The sequence below is a fragment of the Panthera pardus genome, unplaced genomic scaffold (genome assembly GCF_024362965.1).
Source record: "Panthera pardus isolate Hobbes unplaced genomic scaffold, ASM2436296v1 HiC_scaffold_12, whole genome shotgun sequence".
NCBI lineage: Eukaryota > Metazoa > Chordata > Mammalia > Carnivora > Felidae > Panthera > Panthera pardus.
In genome coordinates, this window is record NW_026526677.1 from 72,993,843 (window position 1) to 73,012,855 (window position 19,013).

General features: G+C 34.5%; 1 long non-coding RNA gene across 2 annotated transcripts; it reads left to right on the top strand.

Annotated features, from left to right (window-relative positions):
- The first annotated feature begins 1,494 nt into the window (after positions 1-1,494).
- Positions 1,495-15,339, top strand: LOC109267341 (uncharacterized). Of its 2 annotated transcripts, none has more exons than XR_002080041.2 (2): positions 1,495-1,595; positions 15,222-15,339. It is a non-coding gene; the product is annotated as an uncharacterized LOC109267341 (long non-coding RNA). The 2 variants fall into 2 exon arrangements; XR_002080042.2 differs by having other exon boundaries at positions 1,510-1,739.
- Positions 15,340-19,013: the final 3,674 nt, after the last annotated feature.

Sequence of the window (19,013 nt, forward strand, 5' to 3'; positions counted from 1 at the left end):
TCCAGGGGGAAAGAAGGTTATTATCCCTTGCACAGTTGTAAGACCTGAACTGATTTGCAGATACAGAATCCACTGATTAAAAAGGGTACTGAGTCCCTTGGAAGAAAACCCTGCAGTACCAAAGGGAAAATACACTGTGAAGATTTCCCAGTCTTTCCCCATGCATACCTATGGCCAATCACTCAAGTGACTGTATCTGAGAAAATGGGGAATGACAAGACATTCTGACAACTGTCGAATATAGGAACTGAATTGAAACCCACAGCTAGAGACCCAAAGGATCATGATGGCCCCATTATAACTGGAGTGTACCAGATTCTGATAATTTTCAAATGGAATCTTGTTAAAATTTAGTTAACAGTAAGTACACTTTGTCCACAAACCCATCCACTATGCCAGAGTGTGTATGTGTGTGTTTTCTTTCTTCCTGGAGACTCTGAGTGCATTGTTGGAATTCATTCATTTGATGGTTGGAGTAACTCTAATTTCATGTTTTCAGATGTCGGGTTTATGAATTAAGAACTATCATTATAAGGAATGACAAATGAAAAACTCTATATGTCTTTACTCAACATGCACAGACATCCACATAGGCCAGAATGGCAGAGATTAATGCTACTATTAAAAGACCTAAAGAAATCATATTCGCTGGAGCCTGTAGTAAATCCATTTAACATGCCATCCTGGCTCTTGGAAACCAGATGGATCCTGGAGAAGGATCATAGACTATCACTGACTTAACCAAGTAGAAGCCCTGATCACAACTGTTTTGTTGTGTGTGCTGTAATTTTTAGAGCAGATACCGCAGCCCAGGGTATGTGGCTATTAATTTAGTCAATATGCTATTTTCTACTACAATCAAAAAGATGTTCAGAAATGGTTTGCATTCACACGGAATGGAAAATATTCATTTATAGTTTTGTCTCAGGGCTATGTTTGTACCTCTACCCTGTTATTATATAATCTGAAGAGATCTGGATCTTTTCAATCTACTGTGTATGGGATCAAAGAAACCACACTTATCTATTACATTGACAACAGTGTGCAGATTGAAAAGAGAAATCAAGGTGGCTAGAACAATGGAAAACTTAGTAAGACTTATAGAGTGGGAGAGAAATCCCATCAAGATTCATGAACTGGCCATCAATTTTTATGGGTGCAGTGGTCACAATACCCTCTTCAAAGTAAAGGCCAATTACTATATCTTGCATTCCTCATTAGGGAGAAATAACATGTTGTATGGTAGCTTCCTTTGTATTCTGGAGGCAATGCAATCCTAGGAATATTGGCACAGAAGGCTTCCAGCTTTGAGTGGAGCTCGGAGAAAGGCACTATAGTAGGTATGGCCACAATGCAATCAGCCCTTCTGGAGATATTATTCACAGAACCTAGAATGTTAGAAAGGTCAGTGGTAGATAGGGATGCAATATGGAACTCATAGAAAGTTCTAGAGGGTGGTGTAGTCACAATGTAGAATCCTGGGACTTCAGGTAAGTCTATGCCCTCTGTAGCAGGGTGTTTTACAGTCTTCCATAAACAGATCTTGTGTTACCAGATCATAGCAAAGAAAGAACACTTGGCCATGGGACACCAGGGTGAGTAGGCACCAAGTGAGCTATCTATGAATAGCTCAATTTTGTCATACTTGTCAAGTGATAAAATCAGATGTTCTCAGCAGTCCACAGTAAAATGGAGATGGTACATCTGAGACAGATTTCAAGCAGGACCAGTGAGTTTAGGTAAGTTCTGTGTGCAGTAGCCAAGACACCTCAATTAACAGTTAGATTTTGATGCTGAAAGTTGCTAAATTTGTCTTCATCTTTGCTTCCCAGTGTCATTGTAAACTCAAAATATTGGTGACACCAGTATATTAAAATATTTTTCATAGATCAACATTTATAAAGTATCGTCTTTATTTCAATAATTTCCCTTCCAACCTTTTTCCTTTTGACCATTTTCAGGACTGCTTCTGTTAGTAACTCATTCCTTTATGTGCAAATTATGTATGAATAAAAATTGATAACAATGAATATAAATTCCCATGAAATTCTGTGTAAAATCATCATGGATAGTTTTTACAAAATAAAGATCAATTTTTAAATCAAGTTTTAAAGAATTCAAGTAATGTTTACATCAGGATAAAGAAAAATAAGAGAGAGAAATAGGTGAATAATGTATAATGTATTTGTATAATTGACATCCATGTTGAAAGCAAAATTTTAAATCAAAGCACATATAAACCAAATTCCATTTTTATTTAATTTTAAAATATATGACTAGGAAATTCAGTTGACTGAACCCTCACATCTGGGTTAAATCACTGGAATCTTTAGGTGTCTTATACAATATCACTAATGCAGCTCAGTTAAATAATAAAATTCAGAAACACAGCAGCACAGTCTATGCCACATGGATGGAAAACACATGAAGACACATACATTTTTCTGAGCATTATCAATTCAACACCTCTCATCCCTCATGGTCTGCATCCTGTATTTGCTAAGAAATAAAAATAAACCCTGAATTAAACAACTGCTTTCAATTGTGGACTTTTATAACTTCTATAAGCTACTGTCAAGTATCTCAGTATCTCTTCTGGTCCAGACACTGAGTGTGCTTCAAAGGTATTATTTGCTATCTTCTTAGGTTTACAGAGAAAATGCTAAAAGCAGACAATGACATGTTTTGAAGTTAAAACTCTCATGCAAATGAAGGTTCTGACTTCTTAGCTAAATAGGTAAAGGGAACATTAAAGGCTGGATTCTGAAGATGCAGCCTGCCTCTACAGAGTCTAATTAGCAGGAAACCTTCAGGAAGGTTGGACAAAAGTATGGGAGATTTTGCCTAGTGTACATTAATGGGATACATTAGATATACTCAGGAGTCCAATCATATGCCAAGTGGTTGCCATAATGGATTATGTTATTGATAGTCAGCCTTGGTTCATCTTTCTTTCAACAACTGAAGAAAACTGAAATTACTGGGAGAAAAATGTGCCAAAGTATCACAATTGTAGTGTTTTTCATTGACACAGTAGTCCTCTATTGCCTGGTAGATAACTGATTCACATGCAAATTTGGTGAGCCTCTGTGAACACTCTTGGCCACTGATGTTACTCATGATCATAAATGCAGGCAATTCCTCTTAAAATTTTGCCACACACTCTTTCACAGTTACCTTATATATCAGACCACTTGTACTGCTTTTTTGTTCATTAAAAATTTACACTTTCCTAGGGATCTCTAGTTAATCTTAGTTCTTTTATTTTAAGAGATCACAGAATCAGGAATTACTGTGTTCTCAGTATCATAGGTAACATTTCAAAAGATAAAATATTTATGTTATGAAATGTGGATGTAGTGATTTCTGGAAGCACCCATAATTTGATGTGTGTGTTTAGAGGTATAGGTAACTATGAAAAAAGAGGAGGATTATTTTTCATTAAGTATAGGTGCAGTTAATCATTGGATAAACTAGTATTTAAATAGAAGTCTCAGTGGACTATTTACTTTTATATTAATTTATGCCTAAATCAAAATGGTAGATGTAGTTTGCTAAACATAACATGTTTCCATAATTGTACTTTATCACTTCATGGAGACATCTTTCTTGAGTTCTGATAATACAATTAACATTTCAAAAATAAATAAATAGAAGCAGTACCCAAAGATTTTTAACTGAGTTCTTAAAAATAAATATATTTTGTTCTATTATGTTCTTTCTACACAAAAGAACTTATATGGGTGTATCATAAAAATTAATTTTAAGGCAAATTATGTTATTAAGGATAAGTCATTTCATAGTTAAAAACTGAAACTCAATAAATGGTATAATAATTCAAATGTTTATCTAATATCTTAGCATATAAATACATCAAGCAAAAACCAGTAAATCATATATAAAAATATGGTCAAATCCTTAATATATTTGGAGAGTTTAAAATCTGTTTTTCATTTCGAGGAGCTAGGAGGTGGGGTAATTTGGTAAACACTTTAAGAGTACAAACTTGGAACTAGATATAGAAGTATTGGAAATCTAATAGATAAAATAGAAATTATAGTCAATACTTTATTATAAACTTTAAAGTTCCTAAGACACTAGATCTCAATAGAGGTGTTAGCTAACACTAAAGTGGTACTCCTACTGCAATATATAAATGTATCATATGAATAATTTATATACCTTAAACTTGCAAAAGGTGATATGTCAATTATGTCTCAAGTAAAAAAGAAAATGCAGACCAAATCTACAGGGAAATAGACAATATCAATAGTATTTAGTCATTAGATGATAGATGGTTAAAGAATAACTACAAAACTCTAAATTATACATTCTCTTAAAGTATAAATAGCACATTTTAAAAATGGACTATAACCTTGGTTTAAAGCAAATTTCAACAAATGTGAAATGATTGATATGGTCAGATTATTTTATCTGACCACAATACTACTAAACTACAAATCCACAACAAAACTATAGGTAGAAATACCTGATATTTTTACAACTTACAATAAAAAATTCTAATTCAAGGCTCAATTATGCAACCACATGGAAATCATGAAATAGTTTGAAAAAAAGAGTTATTTACACAGAATTATATACAACAATTAAAAAAAAACTGGATAGACAATACATGAATAATCTCCCAGACATAATGTTGAATGAAATAAGCCTGGTTAAAAAAATCTATATTATTTCACTTATATGAATTTCAAAATTCATCAAAACTAATCTATAAAGATAGAAATTTGATGGGCATCACTCACTTCTGAAGGGGCCCAAGAAAACCCATTGGTGTACCACATTTTCTTTTTCTTTTTTTTTAATTTCAAAAAAAGCATTTGCTTTTTATCTTGATCAGGTGGTAATTATATGGACATGCACATAAATAAAAATTCATCATGTATATTTTTGTGTACCTTATAAAATATAGAACTCAAAAAATAAGAAAATATTCACATATTTATGTCAAATTTGAAAATGTACATATTCCTAGCAAAATATAGCTCAACAAAACTGATTCCAGAAGAAACTAACAACCCATTATCTATCTTGTAACCACTAAATAACTGCAATATTAAATACACCTCCCTCCCACCACACGTGCACCTGCACACATATGCACAGACACACAACCACAGAACCAAAACAAATGGTATTGGTAAGTTCTATTAGAACCCACAGTAAGGTAATTGGTAAAGAGCCAAATGATGACAAAAGGGAAATGGAGGAGCTAACAAAATTGAGACAGATTGAAAAATGAAATAAAGGACCACTAAAAATCACTGGTGTTGAACACCCCAAGTGTTATAATAAGAATTTGTCCCACTAACATCATTTGTTACATATTTGTCTCTAAAATCTTCCATAATGCATACTAGTTTATGAATATTTTCTTTAAATTATGCCATAAGGATATATGCATACATGATGTTTAGAAGGAGATAAATTTGACCTCTAGTGTTAATATCCGCAATTCTAGGAAGTCAACAGTGTAAGTCCTAAGAAATGTTCAGGGGGCTTTAAAGGTTCTTGTTTTCTGCCATTTATACTTCTGTGGGGGGGAGGTGGGGGGGGGGGAGGGGAGCATGTAGATGAAGGGAGAAGCAGGAGGGTTCATTTACTTAAGATACACAGCAGCTAAGAACAACCAGATGACATCTGAGCACCACAATGATAGACATTCTTTCAGCTTCATAATGCAAATGACAGTCTTGTGTAAATAAGCACATGTAAAAAGAGGTGAGGGTCCATCACAGATGGGAAAATAGACTAAAGAATTAATTATGTCATTATCTCCTTTTTATGTGTCATAAGCAAGTCTACTAGGCTATGAGTTCCACATGGGTAGGGAATGTGTTGGTCACATTTGCATATGTTCATCCTTAGGGATCTATTATAATACAAACATTCCATTTTTGCATTGCATTTGGATGAGGCCTTAGAAATTAGAAATCTCCATTGAAACACATTTATGTTGTTGTCATGACTAAAAAATGTGCATGAAATTCAATGTCATGTGGTTATGTTACACTTATTTTTATATATTTTGAATTCAAAATAGGTAATGCTTAGTTCTGAAACCATATTTCCAGAAATTTTGTTGGGTATTTTTTAGCCATTAGAGTCTTAACAATCTCCTCTAGTGGGTCCTAGGAATCCTTCAGAGTTCTGACTCAGACTATTTAAAGATATTAGCCGTGTTTAAACAACTTTTGTTGTATTAATTTTATGAAATTATATCACGTTTGAATGGCTCTCTTGAAGGGAAGATTTTGTAATTATTTGTCACTAATTCTAGGACTACTCAGTGTGGTTAAGATCTGGAGATTGCTGTAGGTTTAGTAGTTAAGCCATGAAGCTGGGCTTTCTTTAAATCAGTGCATTTTAAGTATGAGGCATATGATCTTTAATTCCAAAACAGCCAATACAATAATAGGGCTTTAATCAAACTGGATGAGAGAACGGAGAGCTGTTGATTAAGGCATAATTCAATTCTAGTGGCTCTGGGATATTGATTGTTTTTATGAGCTCTGCTTTTATAGTGATGCTGGACTAGATATGTGTATTTGTATTCTTATCACCTAAGCCTTTGGCTTCACACTTTATTCTTTCTTCCTTTTCAATTATATTTTCCTATTTTGCCTTGGCTATGAGTTCCATATAAGGTGCAATTTTCTTGACATATTTGAGTAAACTCCAACCCTCCCTTCTCTTCATTTCATCACAGATCTTTTCATGTATCATTCCAGAGATCTACTCAGTGTATTATAGAGTAATTTGGGGTGGAAAGCTGATGATTATTTTAGGAAGCTGTGAAAAAAACAAAGGCTGTCATAAAGTAACAATTTCCGGAGCTGAGATATCAGAGTTCCTAAGGCATACTTAATTGAGAGAGGAATTTTCAGGTTTGTTCCTGAAATACCTGTCTTCCACTGCCTTTCCACCAAACTTTCAGGAAAGAAAGGGAAGAAATATATTAAAGACTAGTTTACATGATTGTATTCTGGGTTGGGACCAGGTAATCCGGTCCTCAAAGGAAACAGGATCAATTCTCTCTTTCCAGAATTCTCCAGAGCCAGAAAGAACTTCTTACGCTCAAATGCTCTGTCTCCCAACTCATTTTTTCCTTCCCCTGACTCTAAACTCTCTGTATAAGACTTAAATGGAAAAATAGGTACCTTTAAATAGGTATTAAAAGACTGTATAATTTGAAATCTCTGGAATAGATCACTGAAATGCACTTTCTCAAATCAATAGCTTGGCCATGATTCCAAATTTTATTTTGGAATGTCAACAGCTAAGTATTATTTCTCTCTTTTCATTACTTCTGCATCAAAATTTAATCCACACTTCAGGAAGAGGCAGTATATATCAACTGAAACATAGGTCATGTACTCAGGATGGATAAAATAGAAGTGCTTATTATTAGCTTATTTAAAAATTATCTCCATTTCACTAAGACTGGAAATGAAACAGCCCATGAAGCTTGTCTATTTTATAATCCACCAATATGTTCACACTACAGTGTAAGCCAGATATGCATATCTTTTGAAACATGCTGAATTTGTCCAATGAAAACATAGCCCAAGAAAGGTATCTTGAGACTCTTTTTTTTTTACTGCATATTCATGGATCGAAAACTTAAAAATGGATTCACGAAGCTGTACTTCATTGGCAGTCAGTGTAATGGACTTATATAGCTACATAAGTAACTACTTGTATATAGCTCCTGCATTTATAGTTAAAACAAACATCTCAAATATCTCTGAAATAACAGTGGCTTAGACTCAAATTTTTCAAGACTTTCCCTAGGGCTTTTATTGTATATTTGTCAATAAAGGCCTTTTGCTACTGGATATATAAAATTAATGTATATAAATTAGCAAGACTTTTCTATAAAAGTTCACAAAATACAAAAATATATTTGATATTTCTGAGTCAAGACTCAATAAAAACAGATTTGGAAACATCCTGTTTCTTCTTAATACTGAATCTATTATAAATGACTTTACATACATCTGCCTACATTTGCATTTTTCTTATAATCTACCCTTAATGTCAGACAAATGTGTAGTTATTCAAGTAAAGCAGGATGTGCAAATTTCATGCCTATGTACTATATTCAAGAATATATACATATATGTTGTATACGTAATCCACAGTGAGGAGGGTACAACTTTTATTATTTTTGCCACATGAATCTGAATACTTTGGGAATTATAAATATGTCTTGTACGTTACAGGAAATTTAAGAAGTCTATGTAGGAGGCAAAGAGGAAGCAGATGAGGGAAGGAAAGAACAAGAAAAAGGATGTGATTTATACATTAAAAGAAGAAGAGAGAAAAAGAAAAGGGATATAAGAAATATTCAGAGAAGATGTCACTCCTTTTGAGCATTGGCCTATATGGAAATTGAATCTATGCCTTGGGCTTAATTAGCTGAAGCAATTCAGCAAATGTTCCTCAAGCAATTCAGTAAATGTGCACTTACACTGTATGAATTAAACAGAAGGTGTACTTAGAGTGAGGTACTCTAGATGCTGAACTTGAGATGTTGAACCGTATGTATATAAATATGCATACCTAAAATATTTTTCTTGATTAAAAGTATTCTGTGAATTTTTAAAAGTTTCTTAGAGAAAATTCACATAGTTTCATAATTCATGAAAAAGAATTGATGAAAAAGCAATATGTCAAGCAAGATGGCTGAAGATGTCTTTCAACATATCCCCTACTCAACAATGACAAGTGAATTTGGCATCCTTCCATGGACAAAAGTGCTTTTTGTGGGAGCTGTGGGAACCAGCACCATACACCAAGGGACACAGAAAGCATCTTGCCCATCCATGCAACGAATAATAGACAGAGCTTGGTACCAGCTGCAGACTGTGAGGTGGCCTATGAACCCGCTCCACTCCTCCTGTCTATAGTCTGGAAGCCCCTTGAGAACAGGGATTTAGACAATCACTCATGTACAAGAGAACCTTTGTAGAAGTCCAGGATCTGGTGAAGTTCCAAGACACCATTGAAACAAAAAGATCTGAGATTGGATGCATTTGAGAGAGTAAGAGCAACAGTCTGACTTTAACTTTATCAACCCTCCCCAAATACAGCACAAGAGCAATAGGGAATGAAGAGTGAGCATATGTAGGTCTGAGTGCTACGCTTTCCTACATTTTTGGCATGCTGCCAAAGAGGCCAATTTCCCTCTCCCCATCCAGAGTACTGAATTGTAAGTTACCTGAAGGTGGTGAAGGTTGAGGAGTGGGGATGTGAATGGTGGGGAATGCAGTGCCCTGGAATGCATCAAAGGGATGCAGATTTTACTAAGTGTATTGTAAACTCCATCAGGAGACCCACACACTAGCCACAAGGGTGCCCTACCCACTGATTCCCCAAACTGGCCTCCATCCAATGCTTGAGATGCCTAATCCACATACCCTTCTACCCCATGGCTGGCTCCTCGTGCAAACTCCTGACTGCAACGAGAGTGAACTTTGGCAGACAGTGAGCATGTTTAGAAAACCTGCTTGAATCTGTGGACCAGTAAGAACCACAAACTTAAACTTTAGCACAGCCCTTGGGAAAGGAAAGGGGAAGCTGTCAGCAAATGGGTCTGGAAACAAAACATCAAAACCTATAGGATGCTGAACAAGCAGTTTTAAGGAGAAAGTGTATAGCAGTAAAAGCCTACATTAAGAAAAAAACAAAAAAAAATATTTATTATTTTTGAGAGAGAGAGAAAAGAGAGAGAGAATATGAATGAATGAATGAATATTGGGGAGAAGCAGATGGAAAGGGAGACACAGAATCTGAAGCAGGCTCCAGGCTCTGAGCTGTCAGCACAGAGTCCAATGGGCCAACCGCAGGATCATGACCTGAGACAAAGTTGGAGGCTTAACCAACTAAGCCACCCAGGTGCCCCAAAACAAAAATCTTAAGTAAACCACTAACTTTATATCTCAAAGAACTTTATACACACACACACACACATATACACATGTATATACATATATATATGTATATATGTACATATATATACAAATCTATCTATATATCTATATGTGTATATGTATATGTATCTATATATGTGTGTGTGTATATATATGTAAAAGCCCAATGTTAGCAGAAGGAAGGAAAAAACAATGACTGTAATGGAAATAAATGAAACAGAAAAGACAAAAGATCAGCTTTTGTTGTTTTTTTTTGAAAAGATAAAATTGAAAAATCTTTAATGAGACTAAGAAAAAGACTAAAATCAGAAATGAAAGGCTACCTTACAGCTGATGCCACAGAAATCAAAGATCATAGAAGACTAATATGAACAACTAAGTATCAACTAATCAAGAAATAAACTGCTAGAAATATATATCTTACCAACACTGAATCATGAAGAAAAAGAAAATCTGAAGAGACCAATAATAAGTAATGAGACAGAATCAGTAATCAAAAACCTTCCACCAAAGAAAAGCCCAGGATCAGATGATTTCACTGGTGAATCCTATCAAAGGAAAAAGTGATGCCAATTTTTAAACACTTCCAAAAAAAACTAAAGAGGAGTACTCCCGAACTCATTTTTAAGACCAGCATTACCTTGATACCAAAGCAAGATAGGGACACTACAGGAAAACTACAGGCCAATATCACTGATGAGCACAGATGGAAAAATTCTGACATTAGCAAAACAAATACAAAGCGTATTAAAAGAATAATATATTAGCATCAAGAGCAATGTATCCCTGGGATGTGATGAAGGTTCAACATATGCAAATCAGTAAATGTGATACATCAAAGTAATAGAATGATAAAAATCATAGTTATTTTGATAAATACAAAATATAATTTGACAGCATATAAATCCTTTCATGATAAAAAAAAAAAAACTTTTAATAAAGTGGGTAAAAAATGTACCTGAATATAATAAAGGCCATATATGATAAGCTCTCAACTAACAACATAGTAAAAGCTAAAAAACTAAAAGTTTTTTTTTTCCTCTAAAATTAGGAACAGATCAAGGATGTCCGTTCTCACCATTCTTATTCAATGTAGTAATGGAAATCCTCGCCAGAGAAATCAGTCAAGAAAAATAAAGACTTCCAAAATAATTAACAAATTAAGTAAAGTTGAAGAATGCAGGTCAATATACACTAATTAGTTATGTTTCTATACACTAAAAATGGAGTATCTGAAAAAGAAATAAGAAAACAGTCCTATTTGCAATAGCATCAAAAAAAAAAAAATGGTTTGGAATAAATCCAACCAGGAAGTTAAAGATCTATACACTGAAAACTCTAAAATGTTAGTGAAATAAATGGAAGAATACACAAATAAATGGAAATCTTATATAGGCATCCTGAAAAATTATTATTATTAAAATGATTATACCCACAGCCATCTACGGATGCAACAAAACTCCTGTCAAAATTCCAAAGTCATTTTTTCAAAGATATAGAAAACACAATCTTAAAATTCATATTGAACCACAAAAGATCTTAAATAGTCAATGAAGTGCTGAGAAAGAAAAACAAAGCCAAAGATATCACACTTTTTGATATTAAACTATGTTGCAAAGCTACAGTAATCAAAATAGTACAGTACTAGCTTTAAAAACAGGCATGTATACCAAAGGAACTGAATCTAGAGACCAGAAGTGAACTCCTATATACACCATCTAGTAATGTTTGACAGAGGAGTGAACAGTACTCAATGGGGAAATAAATTCTCTTCAATAATGGTACTGGCAAAACCAGATACACATATACAAAAAAATGAAATGTTACAACACTCATAAAAATTAAATGAAAATTAATTAAAGACTTAAACCTAAGACTTGAAACCATAAAACAAAGAAAAACAGAAGAAAAAGTATTTTGGACATTAAACTTGGCCATGATTTTTTGGATATGACACCAAAGCATAAGCAGCAAAAGCAAAAATTAACATGTAAGACTATATCCAACTAAAAAGTATCTGCACAGCAAAGGAAACCATCAACAACCTGAAAGGGCAACCAAGAGAAGGGGAGAAAATATCTGCAAACTATGTGATATGGGGTTAACCTCCAATATGTAGAAACAAGTCCTAAACCTCAATACCAAACCAAACAAACACAATCAGTAATTAAATAATGGACAGAGGACCTGAATAGATATTTTTTTTCCACAAGAAGGCATACAAATGGGTAACAGTTATAGTAAAAGATGGTGAATATCGCTAATCATCAGGAAAATGCAAATTAAAGCCACAATGTGACATTATCTCTCATCTGTTAGAATGGCTATTATAAAAAAAAATAAAGCTAAAAAGTTTTGGCAAGAATGTAGAACAATAGGAACGCTTGCACATTTTTGGTCGGAATGTAAATGGGTGTATATATAAAAGTGAAATCAGGTTCTCAAAGAGATGGAAACATCCTAAATGTCCACCTATAAACAGATGAAAATATAGATGTAGATATATAGATATAACAAATGAGATAATCAGCCACAAGTAAAAAAGAAAATCCTGACATTTGTGACAAACAAGGACGGACCTTGAAGGTGTTATGTTAAATGAAGTAAGTCAGAGGGAAAAAGACAAATACTGTAAGATCTTTATATGTGGACTCTAACAGAGCTGAACTCCTAGAAACAGAGTAGAATGGTGGTTGCCAGGGGTAGAGTGTGAGGGAAATGGGGAGATGTTAGTCAAAAGGTACAAACTTCCCATTATAAGATGAAAAAGTTCTGGGTATCTAATGCACAGCATGGTGACTATAGTTAACAATATCGTAGTATATACTTGAAAGTTACTAAGTGAGATCTTAAACGCCCTCACCACACACCCAATGATAATTATATGAGACGATGGGTGTGCTAATTTTGCGATCTTTAAGTGTATCAAATCAACACGTTGTACACCTTATATTTACACAATGTTATATGTCAATTGTATCCCAAGAATGCCTGGAGGGGAGCAATATATAGTTAAGACCTCAAACAGTTGAAGGAAAGAGAATGACCTTTCACACATATAAGATAAAGCATATCTTCGACCTAAATTTGACCAAGTTCTTAAAAAGAAAGTTTTTGTCAAGGAATACACTCTTAAAACATGACTGGAAATCTAAGATATAACTTCCCCCTTAGTTCACTGAAAAAGATACTATTCTTCAGTGAGTCCAGAATAGAGACAGCTATTTTAACATCATTCACAATATAAAAACTATCTACTGTCATTGTTAAATAATTTAGTCAGTGAACTGGATTTTTAGTTTTGCTTGTATTTAGTGCAGAGAGTCATGGTCAGTGGGCTGGAAAGCAAATTATGATTTATAGATTGTTAAGTACTCTTAACTCAAATAAAATGGGGGGGGGGGATGTTCCTGGAACAAAAGGGAGTGCTCTGGTGAGACAGTAAGGCTTTAAATGAGATGAAGATTCATTGATTACACTGTTCTATCAGTTTGTATCTACAGTCAAATGTAGTGGAAGCAGAGTTCATTGAGTATCACCCCTGAGTATAATTATTCAGATAAGAGGCTGCCAGCCCCAGGCTAATCAAACAAGGGGTCCAGGCTTGTCGTCCTCCTTCCTCCCTTTGTTCAGCAGTTCCCTCATCCATCAGCGCTCACACTACATGATTGATTCTCTCCCTCCCAAGCCCCTTTACTTAATCCTCTATGATCTGCTACACAAAGAAATTATTGTAAAACCACCACATATTTGTTTCATCTGGATAACCCCAGGTTACCTAAAATTTTAGGACTAACTTCAGTGCACCATTTGGTTCATTCCTAAAAGCTCTGGAGATTGATCTGTCTTCTCCTTCCTCCTTAACTTTATAGACATATTTCTACTTCCAACAGTCTGTGTTCTCAAGATTGGTTACAGGTGTGAATATAAAAAATATATATAATTATTCCAGAAATTTTTCAAAATGTTTATTATTTATACTTTATCCCTTTAATATAAATGGAATGCATTTTAAATATAATTCCAGGTATTGTAGCAGGCAATTCATACACACACAGGTACATACGTGTGTGTGTGTGTGTGTGTGTGTATGTGTGTGTGTATATAAACAATTTGTTTTAAAAATTAATTATCCCCAATCTTAATTAGTTGCTGCTCTGCTTAAATCGCATATAAAGAGAAAGTTCTAAAAATGGAAAAAGTCGAAGTGCATTGGGCTTCAGTAAAGGCAACTCATCTACTGAAAACATCTCTAAAAGCTGAGATTGTATAGATATGTTTGAAGGCACTGAAAAATTATAGCACTGAGATAAAAGAGATAAACATGTAGACATGTTACTTTTGGGACATATTGTATCATATTGTCCCTAAGGTATCTGTGCACTCCAGGAAAGCACCTATGAACCAAAGAGGAGAAATGTTAACTGTCTTCTATGTCTAACAGGACAAAAATTAGAGTTGAAGGTTATTCATTCAGACAATACCATGGGAAATCACAAGCACTTTGGACAGAAGCATCAAATGGATACATTATACAATTAAGAAAGAGACACAAATAGAACTACCCTCAAGGATTGAAGGCAAAAATATACATTACCTTATTCTCTAATATTGTATGATCCAAACGGCTAGTATCTCTAGCCGTCTGCCAGAAGCAAATATAAATTTTCCCTGAAGGAAGATTACATTATACTTGGCCTCCAGGCTCCCTCCCCGCAGTAGAGTTAAAAAAAATGCAATGTTTATTACTCAAACAACAATCACCAGGCACATAAGGGTAAGAAATGAGACCAAATCCAAGTAAATAGAAAATAAAAATCTAAGATCTTGAGATAAGGAATTATTAGAGAGACTTTAAAATAACTGAACATGTTAATAGAAATAAAAGTGTCAAAATCTTTGTCAGAGGATGGGAAACGTGTTTTTTGAAAATGAAATTTCTAGAATAGAAAAAGTACAACAAAAAGGAAGAATTTAAGGGGTTTAATAGTTGTTAGATAAGGAAGGCATTGAAAGATGGGTCATAAGAAAATATTGGCAATGAAGCACAGAGAGACAAAATGGTTTAAAAAAAGCATGTTAAAGGAAGTGGAGATACTGGGGATACAGATTTTAAAAAGTCTGTGATACATATAACTGAAGTTCTAGAATATGACCTTGTATATGGAAAAGGGAGAGAAGGAGAAGAGGGAGAGAAAGGAAGAGAAAGAAAAAGAATAAAGCAGAGCAATACCTGATGTGATAATGGCTGATTTTTTTTTTCAGAAGGATGAAAGATATCAAGCTGCAGATTCAAGAAGTTTTATGAAGCATGTTACACAGAGTGCACTGGCAACTGGCAGATAAGAAGGGAAGAAGACTTATTACATAAGTTATTTATGGACTCTCTCAATCATATTACTTATAGGATAAGGATGATTCAGAAAGTAGTCTGGGAAATAGGATAGCCATAAACTTCAATAGACTACTTACTGTATTATCTCATCTAACTCAACAGTAGTGTAGACATTATAGTATTTTTTCTTCTAAGTTCCAAATGAGAAAGAATGACTAATGTTTATTTTCTCAAGTTCACACAGTTGGATGGACTCCAACTGCAATCCATGTTTGTTTGACATAACAGCCCAAACTCTAAACTATTCCATTCTGCAACATTTCAATCATGCGAACATATAAATTTATTTTTAGTCCCCCAAAATGATGGCTTTCAAGATCTATCATTTCACAAATATTATTATGTATCCACATAAGTACTATAATTTTTTTTAATTCATTCACATATCCATTAATTCAGCATACATTTAGTACCTTCAATGACCTATATACATTCAGGCATTTGAGTTACATTAGTGGCAACAACCGTAAAGGGTCTTAGATTTTTCCCTACATGGAAGCTCATCAGTTAACCTGCCATGATTTCATAGAGAAGGTTAAGAAACAAATCCTGGACCAAAGATAAAGAAAGGTTTTTTTCACAGCACAGCAGGCAATATAAATGTGTGTTGGCACCAGTTCCCCTTACCCCGTCAGCCATACAGAGCGGGAATGACTTCAGAGGATTCTCTGCACACAGTGGATTTGCATCACTCCTGAAAAGCTGAATATTAGTAACGTCCAATATTTTATGATAGGATGCCAGCAAACATGGCCAGGCCAACTTATGACCTGCAGAGAGAGACTATATTTATTATACACAAAAACTTGCCCCTCCACTTTCAAGGGAGATACTGTGATTTCTTCCACGAGTGTTTGCCATACAAAAATCCTTGAAAAGATAATCCAGATTAAAAGGCTATAGTACCTGTGCTTAAAAGAAGTGCAAAAAAGAAAATGACCTGTTGAGAACTCAATAATTAATGGACAAAAGTTCTTTTTTGTGAGGCTTACGCTCTAAGACAAAAAAGCAAACATAAGTTTTTCGATTAAATGTGAATGCCAGAGGGAAAAAAGAGTAGATAAAGGAGACTGGGAGATTTAGGGAGTGCAATGTAAATTTTGGTTGATCAGAGTAGGCCCAGATGAGAATGCATGATGGACAAAGAATTAAAGCCTTTAAGGAAAAATTTTTCATGAATACATGCTTATATATTTGCTTAAAAGCAAATTTCACTTGCTTTTATATTAATTTTGCTGTTCTTGGGAAAAATGAATTCACCTAAAATAAAACATGTTCATAATTTTGTTGATTGTAGGTCAAGACCTCACAGGAGAATGATTAAGAATATAGAAGAGGAGACCTCTCTTAACCAGCATTTTCAAATATGAAGTTTACTAGAAATAGATTATATACATATATTTGGGGTTTGATTAACAGTTACATTCAAGTCCTCCAAACATTGCTCTGGTAAAGCAATTTTGAATTCCCAAAGTACTTCGGCCTATTTTATAATCCTTTTGGTACCCATTTTCTTGTAAATGAGAAACCAATTTTCTCAAGAGAAGCAAACAAACAAAACCTCATTTCAAGTCCCCAGAGGTTCAAGTTGACTTTGCAGGCCAAGGCCCATGAGGTGAAAGTGTTTCTAATCTTGGCACTGTACATTTTCCTTGCCTGTGATATCCTCTTCTGGTCATTACCCATGGTGCTCTCTCAACTCACAGTTAATTCATCCAAACTGGCTTATCCTCTGGGACACAACAGGGAAGTTTGAGCCTACTTATGGCTGCAGGAAATGCTATTCTGTGTATTTAAAGGGAACAGGAAAATGATAGTTTGGATACTGTAAAATCCTGCATTCCCTTGAGGACAGTATACTTCACATAAGGCATGATGATAAAAAGATACAACAGATTTTTACACTGATCACCAAAGCGAATTCAGAGGCATAATATCATTATAGGAAATTTACACTATCATGTGATAGGACAGCATATATACAGCTTATATAAATATCTGAATTAGGTTTAAGGATTTGGTGAAAATTAATGTGCTTCATATAACTTACTAAAATAAATTTCCTGCTGACTCAGCACCTGGAAGATTACTTGCTTGACAGAGAGTGTAAGAAATATAGTTCTGGGTATAGAAATATCTTTTTATCACTTATTTTTCAAAATAAAGTTATATTTATAGCCAGGAGTTTTACAAACTCTATAGATTTTGTAGCTGCTCACTCCTAAAATGATTGCCTAAGAGAGCAATATTTCTGAAGTGTAAATTGGGCTTTTGGTTTCTGTCAAAAGTTGCATCAGTATTTTCTTACACATATGGACAAACTGATGTGCATTCTCAGAAAAATGCACCCACCACTTATCACAGAGAAACATGGAAACCTAGTTTCATCTTCAAGTCATGAGAATGACATAATGGTGGATGTTGTTGAATAAAGGCATATAAAGTTAATTTGCATTCCAGCTTGCTTCACGATTTTACCTTTTGTGGAACAGAATCTCGGCAATTGCATTATATTCTACTACAGTAGAATTTGGGCATTTAGGAATTAGTTTTGAAAATCAAATAAACCTACTTTTTAAAGAACACAGTTTTCAAATTTTTGAATATGCTTGCAATATTACATCATGTCTCAACAAACTGAAATAATCCACTGGAATGCAGTTTGCATTCATAAACATGAGAAACTGGAAAAGGATGCAATATTAGAGAAGATTTAATATATTTGGGATATTAGAAGACAACTCTACTTCAAGATTGGTAACTTTTAAAAAACTTTGCCTGACCCCTGAATTGGGGCCTTGAAACTTTTCAGATATTATAATCTGAGGAAAATATAGGAAAAAAGAACCCGCCCAGGAATTGTACAGGGCAGCCCAAGGATGCAGTGCCTGAGAGAAGGGGAACTCATGAAGTAAAACTCATGATCATTCTTGTCTTCTGTCTGCAGAATATTTCCAAATGGCTCTTGCGAGCTGGAGTCCAAGTAGAGCATGGTAATCTGGCTGAGCTGAAGAATCAGAAATCAGAATTTGTAGGTACTAAAGGTGATGGAATTGGTAGAGCACAGAACTGGAGAGTGAATGAAAGTTCTCTCTCCACCCCGCCCCACCCCCAACGCTGGAGTTTAGGTTTACATGCACAGAGTGAGACTACACAAGGCTTACCAGAAAACAGTTGCTACGGGGTTAAAAATTCAACAGAAGAGAGACCTGCCCCACTCAGGATGGAAGAATTCCTTAACACTTAGAAAAACTGAGACACAAAAAAGGCTTACCCTTAGGAATAAGAATGCTATCAGGAGCATGGGCTACTCTAGGCCCACGCTAATAAGTCTTCAAGGCAAACTCAGAGGACCTAAGGAAAGACCAAGTCTGGAGTTTGAGTCCTGACTGTTATAGTGAAAATTTATCCTGACAAAGGCTGGAACCAACATTACACAATGTAAGCTAATCAGCAAGTTACTGAACTGCCTAATACAACAAAACTCAGAAACTTTCAGAGGAAGACAATGGGTATAGTGTCTCTAAATCAGGTCATAATTAATGTCTGGTAAACATAAAATTAGACATAGAAAGAAACAGAAAAATCCAATCCATAGTGAAAGGATTTCACTAACAGGAGGAAAAAAACACAACCCTATAAAAAGTATAAATGAACTCTTA